Source organism: Coregonus clupeaformis, unplaced genomic scaffold (genome assembly GCF_020615455.1).
Source record: "Coregonus clupeaformis isolate EN_2021a unplaced genomic scaffold, ASM2061545v1 scaf1315, whole genome shotgun sequence".
Lineage (NCBI taxonomy): Eukaryota > Metazoa > Chordata > Actinopteri > Salmoniformes > Salmonidae > Coregonus > Coregonus clupeaformis.
Window position 1 is genome coordinate 126,888 of NW_025534769.1, and position 13,284 is coordinate 140,171.

The 13,284-nt window shown below is 39.3% G+C and overlaps 1 long non-coding RNA gene across 1 annotated transcript; it reads left to right on the top strand.

The window, feature by feature from the left end:
* The first annotated feature begins 220 nt into the window (after positions 1-220).
* On the top strand, positions 221-4,205 carry LOC121561952. Its single transcript, XR_005999361.2, has 3 exons — positions 221-253; positions 3,634-3,684; positions 4,029-4,205. It is a non-coding gene; the product is annotated as an uncharacterized LOC121561952 (long non-coding RNA).
* The last annotated feature ends 9,079 nt before the right edge of the window (positions 4,206-13,284 follow it).

Sequence of the window (13,284 nt, forward strand, 5' to 3'; positions counted from 1 at the left end):
GGTCAATGCAGCCCTTGACCTCAGCAATGAGTCTCACCCCAAAGGTGATTATGATAGACAGGTGGTAGGAATATATTGTGACTGAACTGAGTATGATCATTAATTTACTAAATAGATATGATCTATATTATAAAACACAATATTTCTGACATGTTATTGTTGTATTCCATTGCAGACAACAAGTGACAAGATCCCAGCTCAACCTTCAGCAGACCCAGAAGTGAGACAGAGATCCACTTCATCCTTCCAACAGGTTATTACACATTAATTGTAGCTCTTTGCTATTTAAATTAAATTGTTGTCTCAGTTCATTCCAATATATAAATTAAATGGCTTTTTACTGTATAACAACCAACCTTTTGTGTAAAATTTTCACAATATCAACATTCCCATAACTTGATTCGATATCATAGCGTAAACAAAATTAGGCCGACCATTTGACAGAAGTAACCGCCCCTCAAAACATAAAATTAATCTTTATTCTCTCTAATGCCTATGTTTTTGTATTTTTGGGGCAATGTTTTTGCCCATTTAACATACTTCTTATCAATTAATTTGCGTGATTTAATTTAATGGCAGTAGATCCATTTATATTACTTTTAAGGTTGTGAGCTTTCTTTGACAACAAAAGGATAACTCAAAGTCAGGAACCTTGACTCTAGATGTGTTCAGTCGTCATCTCCTCATTTTGTACTTAGTCTGTTCAAGACGTAAATGTCTTTCAGATGACGTCCCGATATGGTATGACCCAACCAGTGTAGAGTGTGTGTGTTACACGGTCCTCATATAGTTGGTTAGCAGATATTGTAGTTTTAACCATTTCTATGGAGTCTTGCATAAAAAGCCCAGATCCACATATGAATTATCTTTCCTAACATCTGTGGTCAATGCAGCCCTTGACCTCAGCAATGAGTCTCACCCCAAAGGCGATTATGATAGACAGGTGGTAGGAATATATTGTGACTGAACTGAGTATGATCATTAATTTACTAAATAGATATGATCTATATTATAAAACACAATATTTCTGACATGTTATTGTTGTATTCCATTGCAGACAACAAGTGACAAGATCCCAGCTCAACCTTCAGCAAACCCAGAAGTGAGACAGAGATCCACTTCATCCTTCCAACAGGTTATTACACATTAATTTTAGCTCTTTTCTATTTAAATTAAATTGTTGTCTCAGTTCATTCCAATATATAAATTAAATGGCTTTTTACTGTATTACAAACAACCTTTTGTGTAAAATTTTCACAATATCAACATTCCCATAACTTGATTCGATATCATAGCGTAAACAAAATTAGCCCGACCATTTGACAGAACTAACCGCCCCTCAAAACATAAAATTAATCTTTATTCTCTCTAGTGCCTATGTTTTTGTATTTTTTGGGCAATGTTTTTGCCCATTTAACATACTTCTTATCAATTTGTGTGATTTAATTTAATGGCAGTAGATCCATTTACATTACTTTTAAGGTTGTGAGCTTTCTTTGACAACAAAAGGATAACTCAAAGTCAGGAACCTTGACTCTAGATGTGTTCAGTCGTCATCTCCTAATTTTGTACTTAGTCTGTTCAAGATGTAAATGTCTTTCAGATGACGTCCCGATATGGTATGACCCAACCAGTGTAGAGTGTGTGTGTTACACGGTCCTCATATAGTTGGTTAGCAGATATTGTACAGTTTTAACCATTTCTATGGAGTCTTGCATAAAAAGCCCAGATCCACATATGAATTATCTTTCCTAACATCTGTGGTCAATGCAGCCCTTGACCTCAGCAATGAGTCTCACCCCAAAGGCGATTATGATAGACAGGTGGTAGGAATATATTGTGACTGAACTGAGTATGATCATTAATTTACTAAATAGATATGATCTATATTATAAAACACAATATTTCTGACATGTTATTGTTGTATTCCATTGCAGACAACAAGTGACAAGATCCCAGCTCAACCTTCAGCAGACCCAGAAGTGAGACAGAGATCCACTTCATCCTTCCAACAGGTTATTACACATTAATTGTAGCTCTTTGCTATTTAAATTAAATTGTTGTCTCAGTTCATTCCAATATATAAATTAAATGGCTTTTTACTGTATAACAACCAACCTTTTGTGTAAAATTTTCACAATATCAACATTCCCATAACTTGATTCGATATCATAGCGTAAACAAAATTAGGCCGACCATTTGACAGAAGTAACCGCCCCTCAAAACATAAAATTAATCTTTATTCTCTCTAATGCCTATGTTTTTGTATTTTTGGGGCAATGTTTTTGCCCATTTAACATACTTCTTATCAATTAATTTGCGTGATTTAATTTAATGGCAGTAGATCCATTTATATTACTTTTAAGGTTGTGAGCTTTCTTTGACAACAAAAGGATAACTCAAAGTCAGGAACCTTGACTCTAGATGTGTTCAGTCGTCATCTCCTCATTTTGTACTTAGTCTGTTCAAGACGTAAATGTCTTTCAGATGACGTCCCGATATGGTATGACCCAACCAGTGTAGAGTGTGTGTGTTACACGGTCCTCATATAGTTGGTTAGCAGATATTGTAGTTTTAACCATTTCTATGGAGTCTTGCATAAAAAGCCCAGATCCACATATGAATTATCTTTTCCTAACATCTGTGGTCAATGCAGCCCTTGACCTCAGCAATGAGTCTCACCCCAAAGGCGATTATGATAGACAGGTGGTAGGAATATATTGTGACTGAACTGAGTATGATCATTAATTTACTAAATAGATATGATCTATATTATAAAACACAATATTTCTGACATGTTATTGTTGTATTCCATTGCAGACAACAAGTGACAAGATCCCAGCTCAACCTTCAGCAAACCCAGAAGTGAGACAGAGATCCACTTCATCCTTCCAACAGGTTATTACACATTAATTGTAGCTCTTTTCTATTTAAATTAAATTGTTGTCTCAGTTCATTCCAATATATAAATTAAATGGCTTTTTACTGTATTACAAACAACCTTTTGTGTAAAATTTTCACAATATCAACATTCCCATAACTTGATTCGATATCATAGCGTAAACAAAATTAGCCCGACCATTTGACAGAACTAACCGCCCCTCTAAACATAAAAATAATCTTTATTCTCTCTAATGCCTATGTTTTTGTATTTTTTGGGCAATGTTTTTGCCCATTTAACATACTTCTTATCATTTTGCGTGATTTAATTCATATGGCAGTAGATCAATTTACATTACTTTTAAGGTTGTGAGCTTTCTTTGACAACAAAAGGATAACTCAAAGTCAGGAACCTTGACTCTAGATGTGTTCAGTCGTCATGTCCTCATTTTGTACTTAGTCTGTTCAAGACGTAAATGTGTTTCAGATGACGTCCCGATATGGTATGACCCAACCAGTGTAGAGTGTGTGTGTTACAAGGTCCTCATATTGTTGGTTAGCCGATATTGTAGTTTTAACCATTTCTATAGAGTCCACATTCATTTTTTCATCTATAGGTCATCTATAAAACAGTATTGTCAATTTCTTAACCCAAATTATTTTCACATACAGTATAATGTATAATATCCTAATTTACTGTTACGGTACTGTGTTATTACAAACAAACATTTATTCTTCATAATTTCATTCAAGGCAAGCAAGTCCAGTGGAATTGTACCCTTCCAGTGTCCTACTGCAAAGCAGGTAAGAAAGCTGCATTCTTGTCATTAGATAAAATAGTTAATGTTCTTTGTTAACACATTGTGGTATTTTTGATGTGAAGAAACATTATAGAAATTTGTACAGCTTAGAAAAGGCCGCCATCTGCAAAATCTGAGGCGCCGTCATGATCGTTGTGAGGATCGTTATGAGAAGAGATAGCTGAGAGACATAGGTCTTTCAATCAGTTCACCAGAATTAATGTATCTGTGAGTATGTAGGTGTTATGCACAATGTGATGGTACTGTAGGGAGTATGATACCCTAGGTATTAATACATGTATAAGTTATTGACAGAATTAGATGCTTTTTATCTCCATTTTCCTTCAGACCTCTACTGACCTACTTGATGAATCTTCGGATGTTACGGACTATGACGATGCAGACTATGTTCCAGACTCATGTGGCAATTCCTCGGATGCTTCTATTATAAGTACTATAAGTTTTTGTAGTAAGGAATATAAAACCACAGAAAAGAATCTCCACCACAAACTGTCAAAGAACACACCATTAGGGGGAATGTTACAGCACACAGTGGGGATAGTACCACCAGTTCAGAGAAGCCAAGGACATTAAGTTATTCAAAGATGCGCAGCAATCCTTGTACTTCAGTAATAAGCTGCAGTGCCAATTCATCAGAGAACACATCACACCAGAAAAGCTCCATAAATGTCACACCTTTGTCAATAACAGCAAAAGGAAGCAAGTACAACAAGAAGCAATTTTGTCTTTATTGTAAAAAAGGCAATTTCTAAATTGGCAAGACACCTCGAATCCATCCACAGTGAAAAGCCTGATGTTGCAATGGCTTTCAGTTTTAAAAAAGGATCCCGCAAAAGAAGAGAGTTGTTACGCTCTCTTAAGAAGAGAGGAAACTTTGACCATAATGCTGAAGTGGCAAGCTGTGGCACTGGAGAGATGGTTGCCTGTAGAAGACCTACTACTACAAAACCATCTGATGACTACCGTCACAGCAAATTTTGCGAAAGGACTGTATGCAAGAAATTCCCTATGGAGACATGTGAGAAACTGCCCGAAGAAGTCTGTTGAGGGAGAGCCTCAAGTTGGGCGAAAACGGATTCAACTGCACTTACCAAGACCTGACTCAGTTAAGGAAACTGTTTGGAAGATTGCTTGTGAAATGAACCAGGATGACATTTCCTCGGTTGTAAGGAGTGAAACTGAAATCCTTTGTATCGGCGAGTCACTGTTGAATTCCAGGAAACCATATGAGAGAAGGAATGACTACATACGCCAAAAAATGAGGGAGATGGCAAGACTATTGATAACGGCAAGGGCTATAACACCTTTGAAGAGCACCGAAGACCTTGTTATGCCCTGTAACTTTCCCCATGTGATACAGGCAGTAAGATCTGTTGCTGGTTATGATGTCGAAAGCAACTCGTATAAAAATCCCATCATTGGCTTTGAAATTGGGACACAGTTTAGCCAAAGTTGCAGGCATTGTGCAATGCAATGCCATCATTGCAAATCGCCCTGCTGTTGCAGAGTCTGCAAAGCAATTTGCCACTTTACATCAGAAAAAGTGGACAGAGTCCATTTCAGCTGCCGATTGGGTACACTTCAACAAGCCAAATGGAATAAACCACAGGTTTTACCCTTTACAGAGGATGTTTCTGTGCTGCACACGTTTCTTGCTACTGAGCGTGCTAAGTGTATGAAGGACCTTGAGGAAGAACCCAGCAGCAAAAGCTTTGGAAATCTTGCTAAAGTGACTTTGGCGCAGGTAGTACTATTTAACAGAAGGAGGGAAGGGGAAGTTTCAAAAATGGAACTTCAGTCTTTCACATCCAGGGATCTTACGGAGCTGAATCCAGACATTGTGAGGGGCCTTACTGACTTCGAGAGGAAGCTTGCAGAGCACTTTGAGAGAGTTGAGATTCGAGGTAAAAGGTCAAGAAAGGTTCCAGTGCTTCTAACCCCTGACATGATCGCTGCTATGGACCTCCTCATGATAAGCAGGAAAGAGTGTCAAGTCCACAAAGAAAATGTGTACATGTTTGCACGGCCAGGTGTCCTTTCCCATTACAGAGGCTCCGACTGCTTTCGCAATTATGCAAAGCAATGTGGTGCAAAGAACCCAGAGGCACTCACCTCAACAAGATTGCGGAAACAAGTCGCCACTTTGTCCACACTACTAAACCTCAAAGAAAATGAAATGGATCAACTTGCCACCTTTCTAGGACATGACATCCGTGTCCATAGAGAATTCTATCGGCTTCCAGAGAGTACCCTGCAGCTTGCAAAAGTCAGCAAACTGTTGATAGCAATTGAAAAAGGAAGACTGCCTTACCTGCAGGGGAAAGGGCTGGATGACATTGAGGTCAATCCTGAAGGTAAAATATTGTTTGAAATATAGTTTTTAGCCACTTAAAATATAACTATTATAAGTGTTGTTAGTCCTTAATTTAAATAATTGGCGGTAAATGTTTTTTATCCAACCAGATGAAGTAGAAATGAGTGATGATGATTCCAGTGAAGAAACCATTGCTGACCTACATCAATGCAAAGGTATCCTGACTTGTATATATGTGGTAATATCTTTAAGTTATGTCACATAAATGCACATTTCTGTGGGGATTATCGAAATGATCCTCTATCTGTTTTTAAACAATCACATTGGTGGTGATAAGTAATTCCACATTTATGGATTTGCAATCAGTTTATGTTTATATCTCAAATATCCAGTTAATATCTAATGTAGAATTGCATATTGCCTGACATTGAGGTTGTTTACAGTGAATAATACAAGCAAGCAAATGTATTGTCATAAAGCTCATAGAACATAATCACATTCATTATTACTTTGCAAAGGCTCAACAACAGAGACTTCTAGGGACCAGACACTTCTGAGGCAAACACCAGAGTCAACCACCCTGGACAACATGGAGGGCACTTCTGAGTCAACCACCCTGGACAACATGGAGGGCACTTCTGAGTCAACCACCCTGGACAACATGGAGGGCACTTCTGAGTCAACCACCCTGGACAACATGGAGGGCACTCCTGAGTCAACCACCCTGGACAACATGGAGGGCACTTCTGAGTCAACCACCCTGGACAACATGGAGGGCACTCCTGAGTCAACCACCTTGGATAACGTACACATGAGCAACACACAACCAAGACATGGTAAAATAGTCACATCCCAAGCATCCTCAAAGTGCTCCAAAGGAAAGCAAGGTTAGTAAGCATTTTGTATTCACATGTATTGATAACATCATATAACTACTAACTAGAATCCTTTGTATCATATCCTCCATTTGTCACTTTAGCAGAGTTCATTGTTAATCAGTTGTATTTTGTTTCCATTTATGAAAGCTGTGAAGGTGAGAAGCAAGTGGACAGGTGATGAAGTGAAAGCTGTTGAGCGGCATTTGCTTAATTTCATAACAAGCTGCAGAATACCAGGTAAAAAGGACTGTGACTCCTGCCTCCAAGCAGAGCCAGTAGCTCTGAAAGACAGAGACTGGGTTGCTATCAAATACTACATCCACAACAGAAATGTAGCATTAAAAAGGAAGATGAATAGATAGAACTAGAGCATGCCAACTGTAGCTCAGGTACCATTCAATTCCAATTTCAATCAGCTTCTCCTCAGATAGTGTTAATATCTGTGGGTTTCATGTTCATATTATTTTATTTTCCTTAAATGATTTATATTGTTGGTTCTTGTACAAACATGCCACATAGGCTCGACTGTAGATCCCACATGTTCGTCTGTTTATGTATAATTGAGGGGCTATTAATGAGCATATGTTTGCCACTTATGGTCACATTTTTTTGGGATAACAGTTGATGATATAGGTTAATACTCTGCTCTCATTGACAGGGAAAGAGATAAACAGTACTTAAAGGGATTGTTATTGTTCCTACGTTTTTCAGAAGCACTTTGTTCTTAACCACAAGTTGTTGAATGTGGCAAGGTGTTTAAATTACTGTTAAACTATTACCATTTCAATGGGTGCTTGTAACAGGCGTTGTGTATGGTAACTTGCACTATGTAACTATGATGTAAATCCCTATGTTATTTAGACAGGTTAGCTGAATGTACACTGTCATGTTTCATAGAAGCTGGATGCTTTAATAGAGAGTTTCTCATTCATTTCAAACATGCCATTTCTACTGCCTTGTGCATAGCAGGGAAGGAGGCAAAGTGTAGGTGGTCTATTCTGGGTGTTCAATTGATTTGTTAATTTGCATATTTTCGCTGGCACTCAATAAAAGTAAGGCATCAAGTGTTCCCTCTTTTTTACATGAATATTGACTGCAAATGTATTTATAAATAACAATAATACGACTTAAACAGTAGACTGAGAATATATTATATTTATGAGCTATGTGAACATGGATAGGCATTTCTGTTGAAGGTTACCTATCTGGTGAGCATGATTATTATAATATTTTTTTTAAAGCTTTAGTTAAGTATTGTACACCTATGATTCTTATGCAGACATTTCAACATGTAACCGGAACCACGTTCAAATACAGACCCTATTTACAGGTTCTTCATAAGTCACATAAACCTGAAAATCAGTGTGTATCTATGGCTGCTGTTGCTATGGGCCTTATATGTCACATGAACCCGAAAAAGTCCTCATATATACTATTAAAATCAGGTCTGAACAAAATATAGCCCTAGACAAAATCTCAACAGATGGATGTATTCCTAGAATCATGGGACCAAACTATTCTGATTCCCAGGTCTCTTGGACCTTGGGAAAGGCATGTCCCAATATGTCACATTCTTGTCATAAGTCCTGATATTGTCTATAAACACGTATGTGTGTGTGTGTGTGTGTGTGTGTGTGTGTGTGTGTGTGTTTGTGTGTGTGTGTGTGTGCTGGTGAGACATCCACATATCACAGTCAAATATACAGGATACAAACATTTCATTCCAGCTATATAGCGTTTTGCAAAAATAAATTAATACGCAAAAAAATCTATTAATTAAAATCTTAGAAGAACAATATTTGACAGACACATGAAGGTACCCATAAGCAATCATTTCTGATGTAAAATAACAAACGTGAAAAAACTGTGTATATAACATTTTAGAAATAAACTCCTTATAAATTCTTAAACAACATTGTAATCTCACCTCTTAGCTTTGGTGTCATGTTCCCCAGAGAGACTTGTTTTAAAGGCAGGGACCCCCTCCTCTCTCTCCCCACAGAGACACATTTTAGACCACTGACGTCTAAACAGAGATCCAGCATGTTGGTTGTGGTTAACACAGTGACAACTAATTATTGAAGGTCAATTGTTCTATTTTATTCATTATCTCTTAGAAATAAAATTTTTACTAACAGATACGTCCAAACAGTCAGGTGATTTAATGCAATCACATCAACATGTAGTCATGACTGATATTTTTCACCTTTTCTCCATGTAGTGAAGCTCTTAATAATAATAATAATAATAATAATAATAATAATAATAATAATAATAATAATAATAATAATAATAATAATAATATAATAATAATGTCTCACTTTCTCTTTGTCACGCCCTGGCTCTGGGGACTCTCGTATGTTGAGCCAGGGTGTTATATTCTATGTTTGTATTTCTAGGTTGGCCTGAGTGACTCCCAATCAGAGGCAACGAGTGTCAGCTGGTTGTCTCTGATTGGGAGCCATATTTAACTGTCTGTCTTTCACTTTGTGTTTGTGGTTTCTTGTTCCTTTAGATTTGTGTTTGTATCGAACGACTTCACGTTTCGTTTATTGTTTTGTTCGCTGTGGTGTACAATAAAATAAATATGTACGCATCTCACGCTGAGCCTTGGCACGCTACTTTTCAAGACGAGCGTGACAGAAGAAATCACCACGACTGGGTCAAGCAGCGTGATGAGGAGAAATGCTGGAATTACGAGAAGTGGAGAGAGAATTGGACGAGAACCATGGAGGCCTGGTCCACGGGGGAGAGACAAGCCCAGAACATTTTTAGGGGGGGGGCTCACGCCGCAGGAGTACGGGATAGAGTGGTGCAGAGGGTTGGCAGAGAAGGCCGCCAGGTTAAGGGAGTTACTGGACACCAGGGGGAAGGAGTATGTAGAGGCACGGCGAGAGGTACTGGGGTGTGTTGCCAGTCCGGTCCGGCCCGTTCCTGATCCCCGCTTAGGGCCAGTGGCGTGTGTTCCCAGTACGGTTCGGCCTGTTCCTGCCTCTCGCACCGAGCCTGTGGGGCGCGTCGCCAGCCCGGTCCGGCCTGTTCCTGCGCCCCGCACCAAGCCAGGGGTGCGAGACGTGAGCCTGGTAAGGCCCGTTCGTCCTCCACGCACCAAGCCAGGTGTGCGTATCGTCAGCCTGGTAAGGCCCGTTCCTCCTCCACGCACCAAGCCAGGGTGCGTATCGTCAGCCTGGTAAGGCCCGTTCCTCCTCCACGCACCAAGCCAGGGGTGCGTATCGTCAGCCCGGCTCGGCCCGTTCCTGCTCCCCGCACCAAGTCAGTGGTGCGCTTCGTCAGCCCGGCTCGGCCCGTTCCTGCTTCCCGCACCAAGTCAGTGGTGCGCATCGTCAGCCCGGTCCGGTCCATTCCTGCTCCACGCACCAAGCCAGGGTGCGTATCGTCAGCCCGGTCCGGCCAGTTGCTACTCACGCACCAAGCCAGGGTGCGCATCGTCAGCCCGGTCCGGCCAGTTGCTACTCCACGCACCAAGCCAGGGTGCGCATCGTCAGCCCGGTCCAGTCCATTCCTGCTCCACGCACCAAGCCAGGGGTGCGCATCGTCAGCCCGGTCCGGTCCATTCCTGCCCACGCACTGGCCAGGGGTGCGTATCATCAGCCCGGTCCAGCCAGTTGCTACCCACGCACCAAGCCAGGGTGCGCCATCGTCAGCCCGGTCCGATCCGTTCCTGCTCCACCAGTGTTCAGTCCAGCTCCGGCCAGCAAGGCCAGACCCGGATCAGGGCGCTTTGGGGGGTTAGAGAGGGAGTGGGAGTCATGCCCGAGCCGGATCCACCGCCGAGGCTGAGTGCCCACCCGGTCCCCTCCCCTGTTGTGTTTGGTTGGCGCGGCCGGAGTCCGCGCCTTTGGGAGGGGGTACTGTCACGCCCTGGCTCTGGGGACTCTCGTATATTGAGCCAGGGTGTTATATTCTATGTTTGTATTTCTAGGTTGGCCTGAGTGACTCCCAATCAGAGGCAACGAGTGTCAGCTGGTTGTCTCTGATTGGGAGCCATATTTAACTGTCTGTCTTTCACTTTGTGTTTGTGGTTTCTTGTTCCTTTAGATTTTTGTTTGTATCGAAGGACTTCACATTTCGTTTATTGTTTTGTTCGCTGTGGTGTACAATAAAATAAATATGTACGCATCTCACGCTGCTCCTTGGCCCGCTACTTTTCAAGACGAGCGTGACACTCTTGTAATAATTCCACTCATTCTAGTGTGTTGCTTTGTTCAACAGGTCTGCTATTATTATGATATTATTGAATTTAATTCATAATATCAATGTTAAGAAAAGTACATTCAGGTTTCATACCAAATTACACAGGAAGTAGTAGCTCATTGTAATTTTGAAAACAACAAATGTTCTGATATTCTGAAAGATGATTTAGAACTATGATACATTAACATTTTTACAAATGGTAAAATAACCATGATATACGAATCCTATAATACGCCACGGTAGTGGGTTCGATCCCCGGGACCACCCATACGTAAAAAATGTATGCACGCATGACTGTAAGTCGCTTTGGATAAAAGCGTTTGCTAAATGGCATTTAATAATTAATTATACACATTACATTTTGGATAGATAGTACTCAGACATCTATAGTGTTTACAGTAATGACTATTACCGATCATGATCTTTTTTAATCCCACCCCTCTGCTACTCTCAGCCCCGCCCACCTATCTCCGTAGAACATCCTCTTTTGATTTCCACCTGCCATATATTTTATCAACTGTGCTGTGATGTCTTACATGCATTTTAAACCTTTCTAGTCGCATAGTATCCACAGACTAAATTAAAGGTCAATGTTTTTCATAAGAGCATTATTCTATTTTTGATTGACTGACTATGGTTTTCCAAATCCCCAGCACTGCTATTTCTAAGGATAATTTTTTATGAATATTGGGATTTTTCAACCATTCCTGAATTATATTCTTAGCTAAAAAATATTCCTATTTAATAGTAGTAGCCATAATTCATAAATGACACCATGCAGGGTTCTATATGGAGCCATTTTGGTTCAGGGAAGAAGAACCTCTAGCGTTCTGATCAAAGAACCCTATAAAAGGGACTCTATATAGAACTTTTAATGGTTCCATATATTAAGCAAGCGATAGAACCTTTTTTGGTTAAAACAGGAGTGAAGAGTGTGTTGATTTGACGGTAGTATTGTCAAAATTCCGCTTGTAACAACGATCAGAATTAGTAAAAACAATAAGGTTCTGCATGACATCATATGAGACATGACACAATCATTAGACAATGATTGTGTCATGCAAAACTTCTATAGATGTGTGTGTGAGTGTGTGTGTGTGTGTGTGTGTGTGTGTGTCTGCTGGTGAGACAACCACATATCACAGTCAAATATACAGGATACAAACATTTAATTCCAGCTATATAGCATTTTGCAAAACAAAAATTCATACACAAAAATCTATTAATTAAAATCTTAGAACAACAATATTTGACAGACACATGAAGGTACCCATAAGCAATCATTTCTGATGTAAAATAACAAACGTGAAAAAATTGTGGATATAACGTTTTAGAAATAAACTCTTTATAAATTCTTAAACTACATTGTCATCTTACCTCTTTGCTTTGGTGTCATGTTCCCTAGAAAGAGTCATTTTAGAGGCAGGGCCCCCCTCCTCTCTCTCCCCAGAGAGACTCATTTTAGACCACTGACCCCTAAACAGAGATGCAGCATGTTGGTTGTGGTGAACACAGTGACAAATAATTCTAGAATGTCCATTGTTATCATTTATTCATGATCTCTCAGAAATAAAACATTAACTAACAGACATATCGAAATAGTCAGGCTATTTAATGCAATCACATCAACACGTAGTCATGACTGATATTTGTAACCTTTTCTCCATGTAGTGGAACTAATAATAATAACAATAAAAATAATAAAAAAAAAAATAATAATATAATATTAATAATATTAATAATATTAATAATAATAATAATAATAATAATAATGTCTCACTTTCTCTTGTAATAATTCCACTCATTCTAGTGTGTTGCTTTGTTCAACAGGTCTGCTATTATTATGATATTATTGAATTTAATTCATAATATCAATGTTAAGAAAAGTATGTTCAGGTTTCATACCAAATTACACAGGAAGTAGGAGCTCATTGTAATTTTGAAAACAACAAATGTTCTGATATTTTGAAAGATTATTTAGAACTATGATACATTAAACATTTTACAAATTGTAAAATAACCACGATATACGAATCCTATAATACGAGGTATGAACAATATGTTTTTGAATCTGACTTGCCTACGCCCAGTTAGCGCCATTTTGTATGATTGAACTGTCACGTATCTGTCCCAGGTGAAATGGACTGTTAGATCTGAGTGTTTTACTGTCATTCTC